The 12,281-nt window shown below is 42.9% G+C and overlaps 1 long non-coding RNA gene across 1 annotated transcript; it reads right to left on the bottom strand.

Moving 5' to 3' along the window:
- Positions 1-7,661: 7,661 nt before the first annotated feature.
- Positions 7,662-12,008, bottom strand: LOC126597131 (uncharacterized). Its single transcript, XR_007614148.1, has 2 exons — positions 11,960-12,008; positions 7,662-7,755 (listed from the first exon to the last, which is right to left on the bottom strand). It is a non-coding gene; the product is annotated as an uncharacterized LOC126597131 (long non-coding RNA).
- Between the last annotated feature and the right edge of the window lie 273 nt (positions 12,009-12,281).

Raw genomic sequence — 12,281 nt, 5'->3', positions numbered from 1 at the left:
CAGCAACATTTACCTTCGTCTTCTGGGGCTGTACCGACTACGGAGGCTTCAAACAGCCAACCTCCGACGCCTTCTCTTCCTGGAGCTCTGCCGAGTTGTGAGGCGCCACCTGATCGTCCTTGAATATCCCCTCTTGTAAATTTGATTTGATTTGATTTTTTTTTTTAATTTATGTATAATGCAAATTTATGTAAAATTTCCAGAAAAATAAATAAAATGGACCTTCTATTTCTCTCTATGCATTTGTTTTTTTTTTTTTTCTTTTTCTTTTGGTGCTGGATGCACCAAGTTCCATCATTTTTTTTTATTATTTATCAACACCAGAAACTTTTGATCTGCCATGGGGCTGGACCCCATCTTTGATCCACCATTCCTCTTTTTTCACGTGGTGCCAGATGCACCACCACCTCTTTTTTTTTTTTTTTTTAATTGTATTTCTTTCTGTATAAATTAGGATGCTTGGCGGAGGGATTTGTAGGGAAGGAGCAAGGAGGACGGAGAAGATGAGCCATTGCAACCTGCAGTTCTTTCCGGTTCTTTTCAGACATGCGTACGAGCGAGGGAGTTCCACCACCGCATCTTCCAACTCTCCTGTAGTACTGAAGCTCCAGCAAGATCCGCAAGGCTCAGACAAGATCCACACAAGCCCTGATTTTTAATGGTGGTGACAGCACCTTGCTCTCTCTCCAATCAAAATCCTCAGGCAAAGTCGAGAGACATGGAGCCTCGGTTACGTCGGCGGGCAGTTTCAAATGCTGCTTTCTTTATATCTTCAAACTGACCACTGCTGCCATTCTCTTGTTTCGAGCCTCCTCAAATTTGATGATGGTCTGTACTGGCGCGCCCCACTGCATCGCCTGGTTCATTGCCTCGGGATCGCGGATTGCGCTGCCCTTGGGCCGGAGGATTGATGGAGACAACGGAATGAAGAAGACGAGGTGCTGACTGCTGAGTTCTTGTTGAGCAGAGAGAGAAGGTTGAGATCAAATATTCATCCATTGAACCCATTATATGCACCTGCCTTCCTTTTCGTCCCCCAAGTACCGATTTTTCAGTCCAGATGAGCGCGGCAGAGGAGGACGATGATGATCGAGGCGGCGTTGTCGCTGTCGCGTAGCAGGAGGTTGCACATGCGTGAGGTTGGGCAAGGGATCAGGCGCCGGTGAGGGAAGTGATGGAGGTGAGGATTGCTTCGGCGAAGAGGTTGTAGCTGAGGTCGAGCGTTCTGAGTTTGCTGAACTGGTTCAGACTTGCCGGAATCTGACCGGAGATGAAGTTACGGCTGACGACGAGGAACCGGAGGCTCTTTAGCTGGGAGATTGACTGGGGCAGAGCGCCGAAGATCCGACCCGGAACGATTGATAGCTCGGCCGGTGCAGAAAGCCTGCCGATTGTCTAGTTCCTTCACGAACCATGATTGCTCTATGAGCAGGCTGCACATTATATTTAGATCTCACCTGTTCTGGTTCAAACTGAGATGGGTTATTGTCATTTTTTCTCATGGCGCATTCCGAGCGGTACTTCAATAGCATTAGACAAAAAATCTGCAAGTCCGGCCAAGATGTGTGCATCCGAGTCCCATAGTCCAGGACCACATGATCTTTAGCAATACCAGTCACTCCGAGCTTCAGTCCACATTGTGGGTTTGTATGGTTTGTTGGGAGAAAAATAATCGCAATAAAAACCATTGCAAGTGTTTATCACTGGATCAGGGGCATCATCTTCCTTGCATTCATGTGTTTTGGGAACTATGTATCCCTTGCTATGTAAGCTATGGTCCTCATGAGTTTCAGGTTCCAGACGATTGGTTGTCTCATGAAATGAAATTGTGCAATGATCATTATCAGAACTCTTGAACCTTATATCCAATTGCTTTGAAGTTTCTCCAGCGAAATCAACTGAACCATTCTGGTCAACAATAGTAACTTTCTCCTCTGCACGTTTGCTCCCCTCAAGTAGTAATGGCCTTGAATCATTAAAATTGGACAATCTTTTCCCCGCAAGTCCTTTAGAGCTTCAACCTTGATTCTCCCCACACTATTAAAGCACAATAGATGTTCATGTTCTATTTTCCTTTTGAGTGCGGAAACGGTGGCGTTGGGGTCGATGGTGACGGCGATGTGGGTGCCGAGGCTGGTGTCGACGAACACCGTGGCCTCCACCGCATCGGAGACCAAACTCGAGTTCTGCTTCCCCATTGGTTTCGACCCAGTAACTTCCTATGAGTTAAACTTTGAAAACGCAGGAAACCCACATACCAGTTTGTCTGCAGAGGTATTTCAATGACTGCAACAGAAGGTGAGTAGAGGACATGGCAGCTTGGCTTTAGAGAGAAAATCAGGTGGGTAGTTCTGACGGAACTGTATCGTCGACGATGGAGACTCGGCGGCAGCTGCGGCCGCGGAAGCACCCATTGGGAAAAAGGACTTGATGGTGTCTGCAATGGCGTCCGAGTCGAGCGACGGTGGGAGGAAAGTCGAGTTGCTATTTGGGTTCTGAGCAAATTGCTGCTCCGAAACTCCACTCCCCACCATTGTTCTTCGATTAGCAGACCCAATTGCGTCCACTGCCGCGAAGCAGTGGATGTCGGTGGCGGACGGGTTCTGTGTCTCCATGGCTGGAGCAGCCGCGGTCGTTACAGCGACAGGTCTGTGGAGCGTATGGCAGAGGTTGCTGCTGAGCTGCAGTTGCGTCGCGGGGGAAGATGAGGGCTGACAAGAGAAGACGAGAGCAGATCTACCATTTTCTCTGAAGCTTTGCAAATCTATTTGATCCCAGCACCTTTGAACCCTAATCCTGAACCATTGCATCTGAAGGCTTTGTGGAGCTCCGACCGAGAGAAGACGAGAGTAGGCGGCGGAACGGTGGAGAAGGAAGGACGATTGTCGAGACCATCGATTCGCTCGGTTTCACATTCCCTGCAGCCATTTTAGCAGAGAGAGTGAGACTTGTGAAGATGGGCTTTGAGAGCTGGGCCCGGTTTTGTAATTGGTGGACAAGGAAGGAGATGGGCCTTGTTTGATTTGGGTTTCTTCTTCTTGGGGCTGGATTTGGACAATAGGCTTTGGGCTTGGCCAACCTCCTTTTGATGGGCTTACTGCTGCTAGATAGAAGACATATATATATATATGTATAAGGAATTTTTTTTTTTTTTTTTTTTTTTTTTTTTTTGTAAATACATAAACATATGTATTCATCATTTTTTTTAAGAATGCTCGAGCTGCCTACGTACCCTTCCAAAGAAAGAGATCAAGTCAAAACGTAGTTCAAATACATACATATTTTTTTTGTTATTTTCTTTTTGTGCCGTTTGTAGTTTCAACTCGTGCAGGCAAGGAGCGTTGGCGTCGTTTGCAGTTTCAACTCGTGCAGACAAGGAGCATTTGGTGCCGTGTTGCAGTTTCAGCTCGTGCAGGCAAGGAGCTTTGGGTTGTCGCATTTTATGCTCGTGCAGACCAGGAGCGTTGGTGTTGCCTTTTATGCTCGTGCAGACCAGGAGCATTGTGCCATGTAGTTTAGGCTTGTGCAGGCGAGGAGCATGGGTTGTCGCATTTTATGCTCATGCAGACCAGGAGCGTTGGTGTTGCCTTTTATGCTTGTGCAGACCAGGAGCATTGTGCCATGCAGTTTAGGCTCGTGCAGGCGATGAGCATTTGTGAATTTTGTCAAGCAATCCGGGAGAGGCGTTCCTCACAATTTTCATAGCAAGGAGCTTTGACCGCGTGATTGAAGAAGTCTTCGGGCAAGAAGTCGCGCATCGTGATGGCAACAGACGATTTTTGTGTCGCAATTTCATCATCTTCAACACGTTCACGTTGCTTTGAAGGTTGACAAGAGCTGCTTTGCCCCCTTTCCGATTGGCAGACTTATGGAGGAGACGTATGCTTCTTGTGCAATTTCTTAGGAGTGACTTGAGTCCATCCTTCTACTTTGCTTGTCTTGGAGGATGCCCCCAGCGGTTGAGGTGAAAACTTTGAGTCGAAAGAGCCAGAAGTGAAGGTGGTACAGTTTGACTCCCCCACATCGTCAAGATCTAGCTTGATGATTCCTTTCTGAGCCAGCTTCATGATGAGATCTTTCAGCACGAAACACTTTTCTGTCGGATGACTGATGAAGCGGTGGAATTTACAGTATCTTGGACTGTCAGTACGATTCATCTCTTCCGGCCGTCTGCACTCAGGCAAACTGATCACCTTCTTGTCCAACAGGTCATCTAGCATGGCAACCACATCAGAGTCGGGGAATGGATAAGTCTTCTCCTCAAGCTCCTTCAAAGTGCGTCTACGCGTCTCTTGATCACGAAAAGCTTCGGTTTGAATCGCCTTGCCTCGTGTGGATATTTTGACGGGAGATGTGTTGATCGTCATCGCTTCCTTGGTGGGTTTCCATGCAGCCTTTTCCACCTTTGTCCCAAGAGCTTTGTCGTTCTTGTAGTCGGCGATCGGTTCTTTCTTCCCATGATGGGCGATGCTCAACTCCATGTCATGGGCGCGAGTGGCCAATTCCTCGAAGGTCCGCGGTTTAATGCCTTGAAGGATGTATTGCAAACCCCATTGCATGCCTTGGATGCACATCTCGATTGAAGAGGTTTCCGAGAGCCTGTCTTTACAGTCGAGGCTTAGAGTGCGCCATCTGTTGATGTAGTCAATGACTGGCTCGTCCTTCCACTGCTTTGTGCTCGTTAGCTCTAGCATGCTCACAGTGCGGCGGGTGCTGTAGAAGCGGTTGAGAAATTCCCGCTCCAATTGCTCCCAGCTGTTGATGGATTCAGGCTCTAGGTCCGTGTACCACTCAAAGGCGTTCCCTTTCAGCGAGCGCACAAACTGCTTGGCAAGGTAGTCCCCTTCGGTTCCTGCGTTGTTGCAAGTTTCAACAAAGTGGGCAACGTGCTGTTTCGGGTTTCCCTTTCCATTGAATTGCATGAACTTTGGCGGTTGATAACCCCTCGGCATCCTTAAGGTGTCGATCTTCTTTGAATACGGCTTTGAGTACAACCCGGAGGTATTTGAGCTCCCTTCGTACTGTGCCTTGATGGTGTTGGTGATCATCTCTTACAGCTGCTGGATAGAAAGAGATCCCATGAGTGCCGCTGCTTGTTCTGGCTCCGGCTTCATATCGATATTCTCCACCGGAGGCTCCTCTTCTGGGTTAGGGTTATCGCCGTCCTGTGGCTCCAGTCGGCTGACAAGTGCAGCGATTTGCAAGTCTTTTTCTTCCACAGTTCGGGTTAGCCTTGCGATTGCTTCATTCATTTGAGCCAGCTGCTCATCGATTGAAGTTGCTCCAATGGTCATGACTTGCATGGCTGAACTGTCGCTTGAATCGGCATCGGAGAGCATGGATTCAGAGTATTTCCTTGGGCTTTCCCCCCTTGGTGCCCTTAGTGAGGCTAAGGTGATCAAAGGCTCGTGCCTTGGGTGCTTTTGTTCCCTTGGCAGAGTTGATGCAGAGGTGAAAGAGGCTGCAGAAGTAGCCCTTGCCATGCTTCGAGTCGTGATGCCCAAAGTGACACCAGTTGCGACGAGGACGCTTTTGTTCTTTGCGCCGGTTGCGGGAACAGTTTGAGCCCTCCTTGATGCCATTAATTTTTTGAAGTGCGCTTGAATTTCTTGAACGGAGAAAGAGATGAGAGGCAGAGATTGTCCCACTGGGCGTGCCAATTTGTGAACACGGAAAATTCCTGAAACGAAAGAGACAAGAACAACGCGCACAAACAAATATTTGGTAGTTGATGATTTTGGGTTACAATCTCTCTCTATTTTGATCATCTGATTCAATCTCCGTAAGGTGTTGATTTGTGGATGTGCGATTGATCCAAAGGGCCGTTGGGCTTGATCTAAGGATGAACGTTCTTCAAGGGCCGTGGACTTGATCTTGAAGGTGGATTTGAGCGGATCTTCAAAGGGGTTTTTGGGCTTGATCTTTGAAGAACAGTGATGAACGGATCTCCAAGGGCTTTTGGGCTTGATCTTGAAGAACAGTGATGAACGGATCTTCAAGGGCTTTTGGGCTTGATCTTGAAGAACAGTTGGATGTGTGTGGATTTGTCGACGTTTGTTGATCCAAAGGGCCGTTGGGGCTTGATCTTGGATGAACGGATGATGAACGATGGTGCTTTCTTCAAGGGCCGTCGGGGCTTGATCTTGAAGGTGGATGATTGTTGATCCAAGGGTCGTCGGGGCTTGATCTTGGAAGAACGATGAACGAAGAACGAAGAAGGCTTTCTTCAAGGGCCGTCGGGGCTTGATCTTGAATTGGTGGATGATTGTTGATCCAAAGGGCTGTTGGGGCTTGATCTTGGAAGAACGATGAACGAAGAACACTTTCTTCAAGGGCCGTCAGGGCTTGATCTTGGAAGAACGATGAACGAAGAACGAAGAAGGCTTTCTTGATTCTTCGGGAACCTGGATGCTTGAGAGCTTCGGAGTTTCAGAGCTTCAGAGCTTCAGAGCTTCAAGGTGTAATATGAATTGGTCCCTAAAAATGAATGAAATGGGCTTGTATTTATAGAATTTTCCAATGCCTAATTTTGAATATAATATCCCAGATGAAATAAGTCGTTTCTGCCAGGTGTTGACATGTGTCCTATTTGGTGACTTTTCCAACTCATTTCAATTTTCGTTGAGTCACACGCTATGTGTAAAATTTATGTAATACATGAGCGTTGACACTTTGATTTATCGGTCAACATTTATTTACGAAATTTCGATGTCTACAATAACATAGGTAAATTATGTAATGATACATGCAAAATAATTTATCTATAAAATAAATAAATATTTTTTATTCAAAATTAATTAAATACCAATATTTTGCAATATATATATATATAACAATTTACCTACATGCAAAATAATTTACCTACAAAATAAAAGAATGTCGATTGATTGCACACTTTATATAATAATAACAAAATATGGCTTGTATATATGTATTATCACATGAAAAATAATTTACCTACAAAATAAATAATTTTTTTAGCCAATTGATTCAAAATTAATTAATTACATATTATTTTACATAAAAATATAGATAAATTATTTGCATGCATATATATAATTTTAACAAAATGTGCCTAATACATACATGCAAAATAATTTACCTACAATGATTGTCAAACAAATAAAAGAAATGAAACAAATAAGAGAAGTATAAAGTAGATAATTTTATAAGGATAAATCAGGATCCAGTCCATAGTTACCAATACCCTATGATTGAAACCGTGTTGAATTTAATTTTCTGATGAAGATCCCTAGACTTTGTACATATTAGCATTTTCACATATTTCATATCAGCTTTTTATTTTATTTATTAAAAATTTTAATTTATAACTTATCCCTCATATCATTCATTATTGCTATCAAAATAATTAAAGAGCATTGTAACTGAAACTCCCAGATTTTAGTTGCCCAATTCAAGCTATTTTGTTTTTGGTACATTTGCATTCAAATTCATCAATTCAAATTTTGCCAAAATTTGAGCTGTACTCATATGTTCTCCACGAGCATTCAAACAAACAAGATTTTTGCAAAAGATTTGAAGATGCTGCATTCGTTTTTTCTTACATCGGAGAGACTTTGATACACCCTGACCTAAAATCAAGGCGTGCCGGCCGTCACGTGAGGGTGACGTAGCCATGTGCACAGTGCGGAATCAATAAGGATATGAAATATATGAATAAATAAGAACCGAAAGCTAATTAATATGCACTAATAAGCAGAAAGTGCTAGGAATGAGATACAAGTGTAAATACACCTAATTGGAGCATAGAAGTCTAGGTGCAGTCCAGTAGGACAAGTACTAGTTATATAGTACCAGAAGAAGTCCTAAGAATATTATACTTTGTCAAAACCGCCAAGATCCACAAATGCCACCAACAACAAGTCTAACTAAAACCTGGAGGGGCGTAAAACAGAAAGTGTGAGTGGGCAAAAACAAAGTTTTTCAAAATCATTTCATTTATCAAATGCTCTAACCTGTTGGCAAATGGCACACCTACTCACGTACGCAACAATTTCTCTTTTCATACCCGGCCAATAATAAAATGGTCAAATGGTATGATACATCTTGGTACCTCTTGGATGCATTACATATGCCGAAATATGCGCTTCATCAAGGATTTCTTTCTTTAACTCTGCATTATTCGGCACATACATTCTGTTTTCTTGCATAAGCATGCTGTCAGTTTCTCAAATTCTGAAATCTTTCTTCTTGTCTCGATTTCTTGCTTGAATTATTTCCTGGGTCTCTTCATCAATCATCTGAGCTTTAAGCACGCGATCAATTAATATTGGCCTAACTTGAAAATTTGCAAGTAAGGCTTCCTCTCGATCTTCCACTCCTAACTCCATTCCAGTGGACCTTAATTCTGCAAGGAGAGGAACATGACAATCATAGATGGCGTTAAGTCTAGCTGGAGTCTTCCTACTAAGTGCATCCACCACTGTATTTGCACGACCATGGTGATATTCAATCGTGCAATCATAATCACTAAGTAACTCAATCCACCTCCTCTGCCGAAGATTTAGATCCCTATGAGTAAAAGATACTGAAGACTCTTATGATATGTGAAGATCTTACATTTCTCACCATAAAGATAATGTCTTCAAATCTTCAAAGCAAAGATGATAGCCGCTAACTCTAGATCATGAGTAGGGTAATTCTTCTCATGAGGTTTCAACTGTCTCGAAGCATAAACAATCACCCTACCATGTTGCATCAATACACAACCCATACCATTCAAAGAAGCATCACTGTAGACCTCAAAATTACCACTATCGTCGGGGAGTGCTAAAATAGGTGCATGAGTGAGATAATACTTCAACTACTGAAAACTTTGCTCATAATTTTCATCCCACTCAAACTTAACATCCTTCCTGGTTAACCCCGTTAATGGTAAATCAATAACTGAAAAATCCTTAACAAACCATTTATAATAGCCTGGTAAGCCAAGAAAACTCAGTACCTCTGTGACGGTTCGAGGTTGCTCATAATTCTCCATAGTTGCCACTTTTTGAGAATCCACTCGAATGCCTTGAGCTGATATAACATGTCCCAAAAATGCCACTTGATCTAACCAGAATTGGCATTTGCTAAACTTAGCATATAGCTGGTGTTCCCTCAAACTTTTCAACACCAATTTAAGATGTCTAGCATGCTCTGCTCTAGACTTAGAGTATACCAGAATGTCATCAATGAAGACAATGACAAACCTGTCCAAATATGGTTGGAATACTCGATTCATTAAATCCATGAAAGTTGCTGGTGAATTAGTTAACCCGAATGGCATCACAAGAAACTCATAATCACCATATCGAGTGCTGAATGCTGTTTTCGAGACATCTTCACTTTTAATCTTCAACTGGTAGTAACCAGACCTCAAGTCAATCTTAGAGAACACACAGGCACCTCGAAGTTGATCAAACAAATCATCTATACGTGGCAATGGATAACGGTTCTTAATTGTTACCCGATTCAATTGTTGGTAATCAATGCATAGCCTCAAAGTTCCATCATTCTTCCTCACAAATAAAACTGGAGCTCCCTAGGGTGAAGTACTAGGCTGAATAAAACCTTTATCCACTAATTCTTGCAACTGAACTTTCAATCCCCAGGGTGAAGTACTAGGCTGAATAAAACCTTTGTCCACTAATTCTTGCAATTGAACTTTCAATTCAATTAATTCAGCAAAAGGCATTCTATAAGGAGTCAAAGATATAGGATCCGTACCTCGAAGCAGATCAATAGCGAACTCTACATCTCTATTTGGCAGCAATCCAGACAAATCATCAGGGAACACATCTGGAAAATGCCTAACCACACGTACATCTTCCACACTAGTAGGAGCATTATCATTCAACACCACATGAGCCAAATATCCCTGACAACCTTTCGACAACAATCTTTTGGCTTTCATGGTATAAATAACACCATGCCTAACCCCGCTAAGCTCTCCTACAAATGTAACTTCAGGTAATCCAAGACGATGAAAAGTAACTATCTTTCCATAGTAATCTATCTTGGCATGATTGTAGTGTAACCAATCAGTGCCCAAAATCACATCAAAATCAACAATGTCTAACATAATAAGGTTAGCCGGCATGATGATATCCTCCACCATCACCGGACATCCTGGATATACCCGATCAACATAACATCTCTCCCCTTTAGGTATAGAAAACTCTAAATCATATCCTAAAGGTGTAGGATGAGGTTGCGTTACTTGAACAAAATTTATGAGAAACAACAGAATGTGTAGCACCATAATCAATCAATACTCTAGCAAAATAACCAAGAATATTTAATGTACCCATCATTAAATCAGGATTGTTCTGAGCATCTTGCAGTGTCATGTTATGGATACGTCCCTGATTCTGCTGTTGTCCACCACGACCTCTGTTAGCATGAATACCACGTCCTTGTCTTGGCTGACCAGACTACTTCGAAGATGCTGCACTAATAGCAGCAATCTCTACCTGCTGGGCTGTCCCCCTTGGTACCACTGGGATCCACCTGTTGAATGTGGCTGATATGGCATAGAACCTCCCTGATACCGAGGGTAACCACTATGATAATAAGGGTCATGCGAGTACTGATACTTCCCTGAAATGATAAGCACCACCACGACCAGTTTGGGCATAACCACTAGGTCCTGAAACTTGCTAGGCCAATGTAGGTGGTGGTAAAGAAGATTGTTGGGGCCTTTGTTGATTCTAAAGGCAATGTGTATCCCTATGCCCCATCTGTCCACAAGTATAGCATGCATTGCTACCTCTCCTACACTCTCCAAAATGCCTATTATTACACATGCGGCATAAAGGAGCACCTAAACCACCTGAACCACCAAAGTCCCTATGCCTCTGAAATCTCGGGCCTCTAGAAAATCTACCACCTCTCCTCTGCATATTAGAGCTCAAGCCTCCACTAGAAAAGCTGGAACTGACACCATTTCTCTTAAAACTCTGGGTCTTATGAGGTCCCTGAGATGATTGACCTTTACCTTTATCATCTCGCTTATGGTTCCCGTTCTTTTCTTGTTCAACTTCACTCTTATTGGGGATATTCTCTAAGTCCTCAATCCACAGTAAAACTTCACAAAACTCCTGGTAAGTGGCACAGGGAGTTGATGTCGCTATAGGATGCCATTTCTTCTTAGTACCCAACTTGAAACAACGGAGCATCTTAACCGGATTAACAGCAACCTCTGGATCATATTGAGACAAATCAGTGAATCTCCTGTAATATTCATTCGCCGTCATCTTTCCTTGTTTCAGATGTGTAAATTCTTGTTTCTTGCGATCAATATACTCATAGGGAATGAACTTTTTCCAAAACAACTGTTTAAACACTTCCCAATCGGCTGCTACCTCTTGTGGCATCTGATAGGACTCCTATCTCCACCAGGATGCAAGCTCCGGACCTAGAAACCAGGTAGTTATCTTTACTCACATATTAGGAGGAAGATTCCTTTAACTTTGCATCACAAGGAAAGTTTTCTCGACATGATTAAGCCACTTCTCCGGTCCTTCATGTCCTTCATTACCAATGAAATGATTCAGCTTCAGATTATACACAGTCTCAAGAGGTGTCATTTGAGGAGGACAGAGCGAAGACTGAATGGCATTAGATATAACTTCCCCTAACTGAGCAATATCGGGGAAACTAGGCTTAGCTGAGTGACGTGGCTCTCTACGAGGCAGCATATTTCTGATACAAGACATCATAATGAGTAGATTATTCTCAAGATATACAGGACTGCTAAACCTAGGCTCTGATACTAAACTGACACACCCTGACCTAATATCAAAGTGTGCTGGCCGTCACGTGAGGGTGACGTAGCCATGTGCACAGTGCGGAAGCAATAAGGATACGAAATATATGAATAAATAAGAACCGAAAGCTAATTAATGTGCAATAATAAGCAGAAAGTGCTAGGAATGAGATACAAGTGTAAATACACCTAATCAGAGCATAGAAGTCTAGGTGCAGTCCAGTAGGACAAGTACTAGTTAGACAGTACCAGAAGAAGTCCTACGAATATTATACATTGTTAGAACCACCAAGATCCACAAATGCCACCAATAGCAAGTCTACCTAAAACCTGGAGGGGTGCAAAACAGAAAATGTGAGTGGGCAAAAACAAAGCTTTTCAAAATCATTTCATTTATCAAATGCTCTAACCTTTCGCCGTAAAGCAAGTATAATTTTCCTAGAAATGGAATATATATATATATATATATATATATATATATATATATATATATATCAAATTATGCTTCACA

Source organism: Malus sylvestris, chromosome 13, assembly GCF_916048215.2.
Source record: "Malus sylvestris chromosome 13, drMalSylv7.2, whole genome shotgun sequence".
In the NCBI taxonomy this organism is placed as follows: Eukaryota; Viridiplantae; Streptophyta; class Magnoliopsida; order Rosales; family Rosaceae; genus Malus; species Malus sylvestris.
Note: the sequence above shows the minus strand (reverse complement) of the source record. Positions and strands in the feature narration are given on the sequence as shown.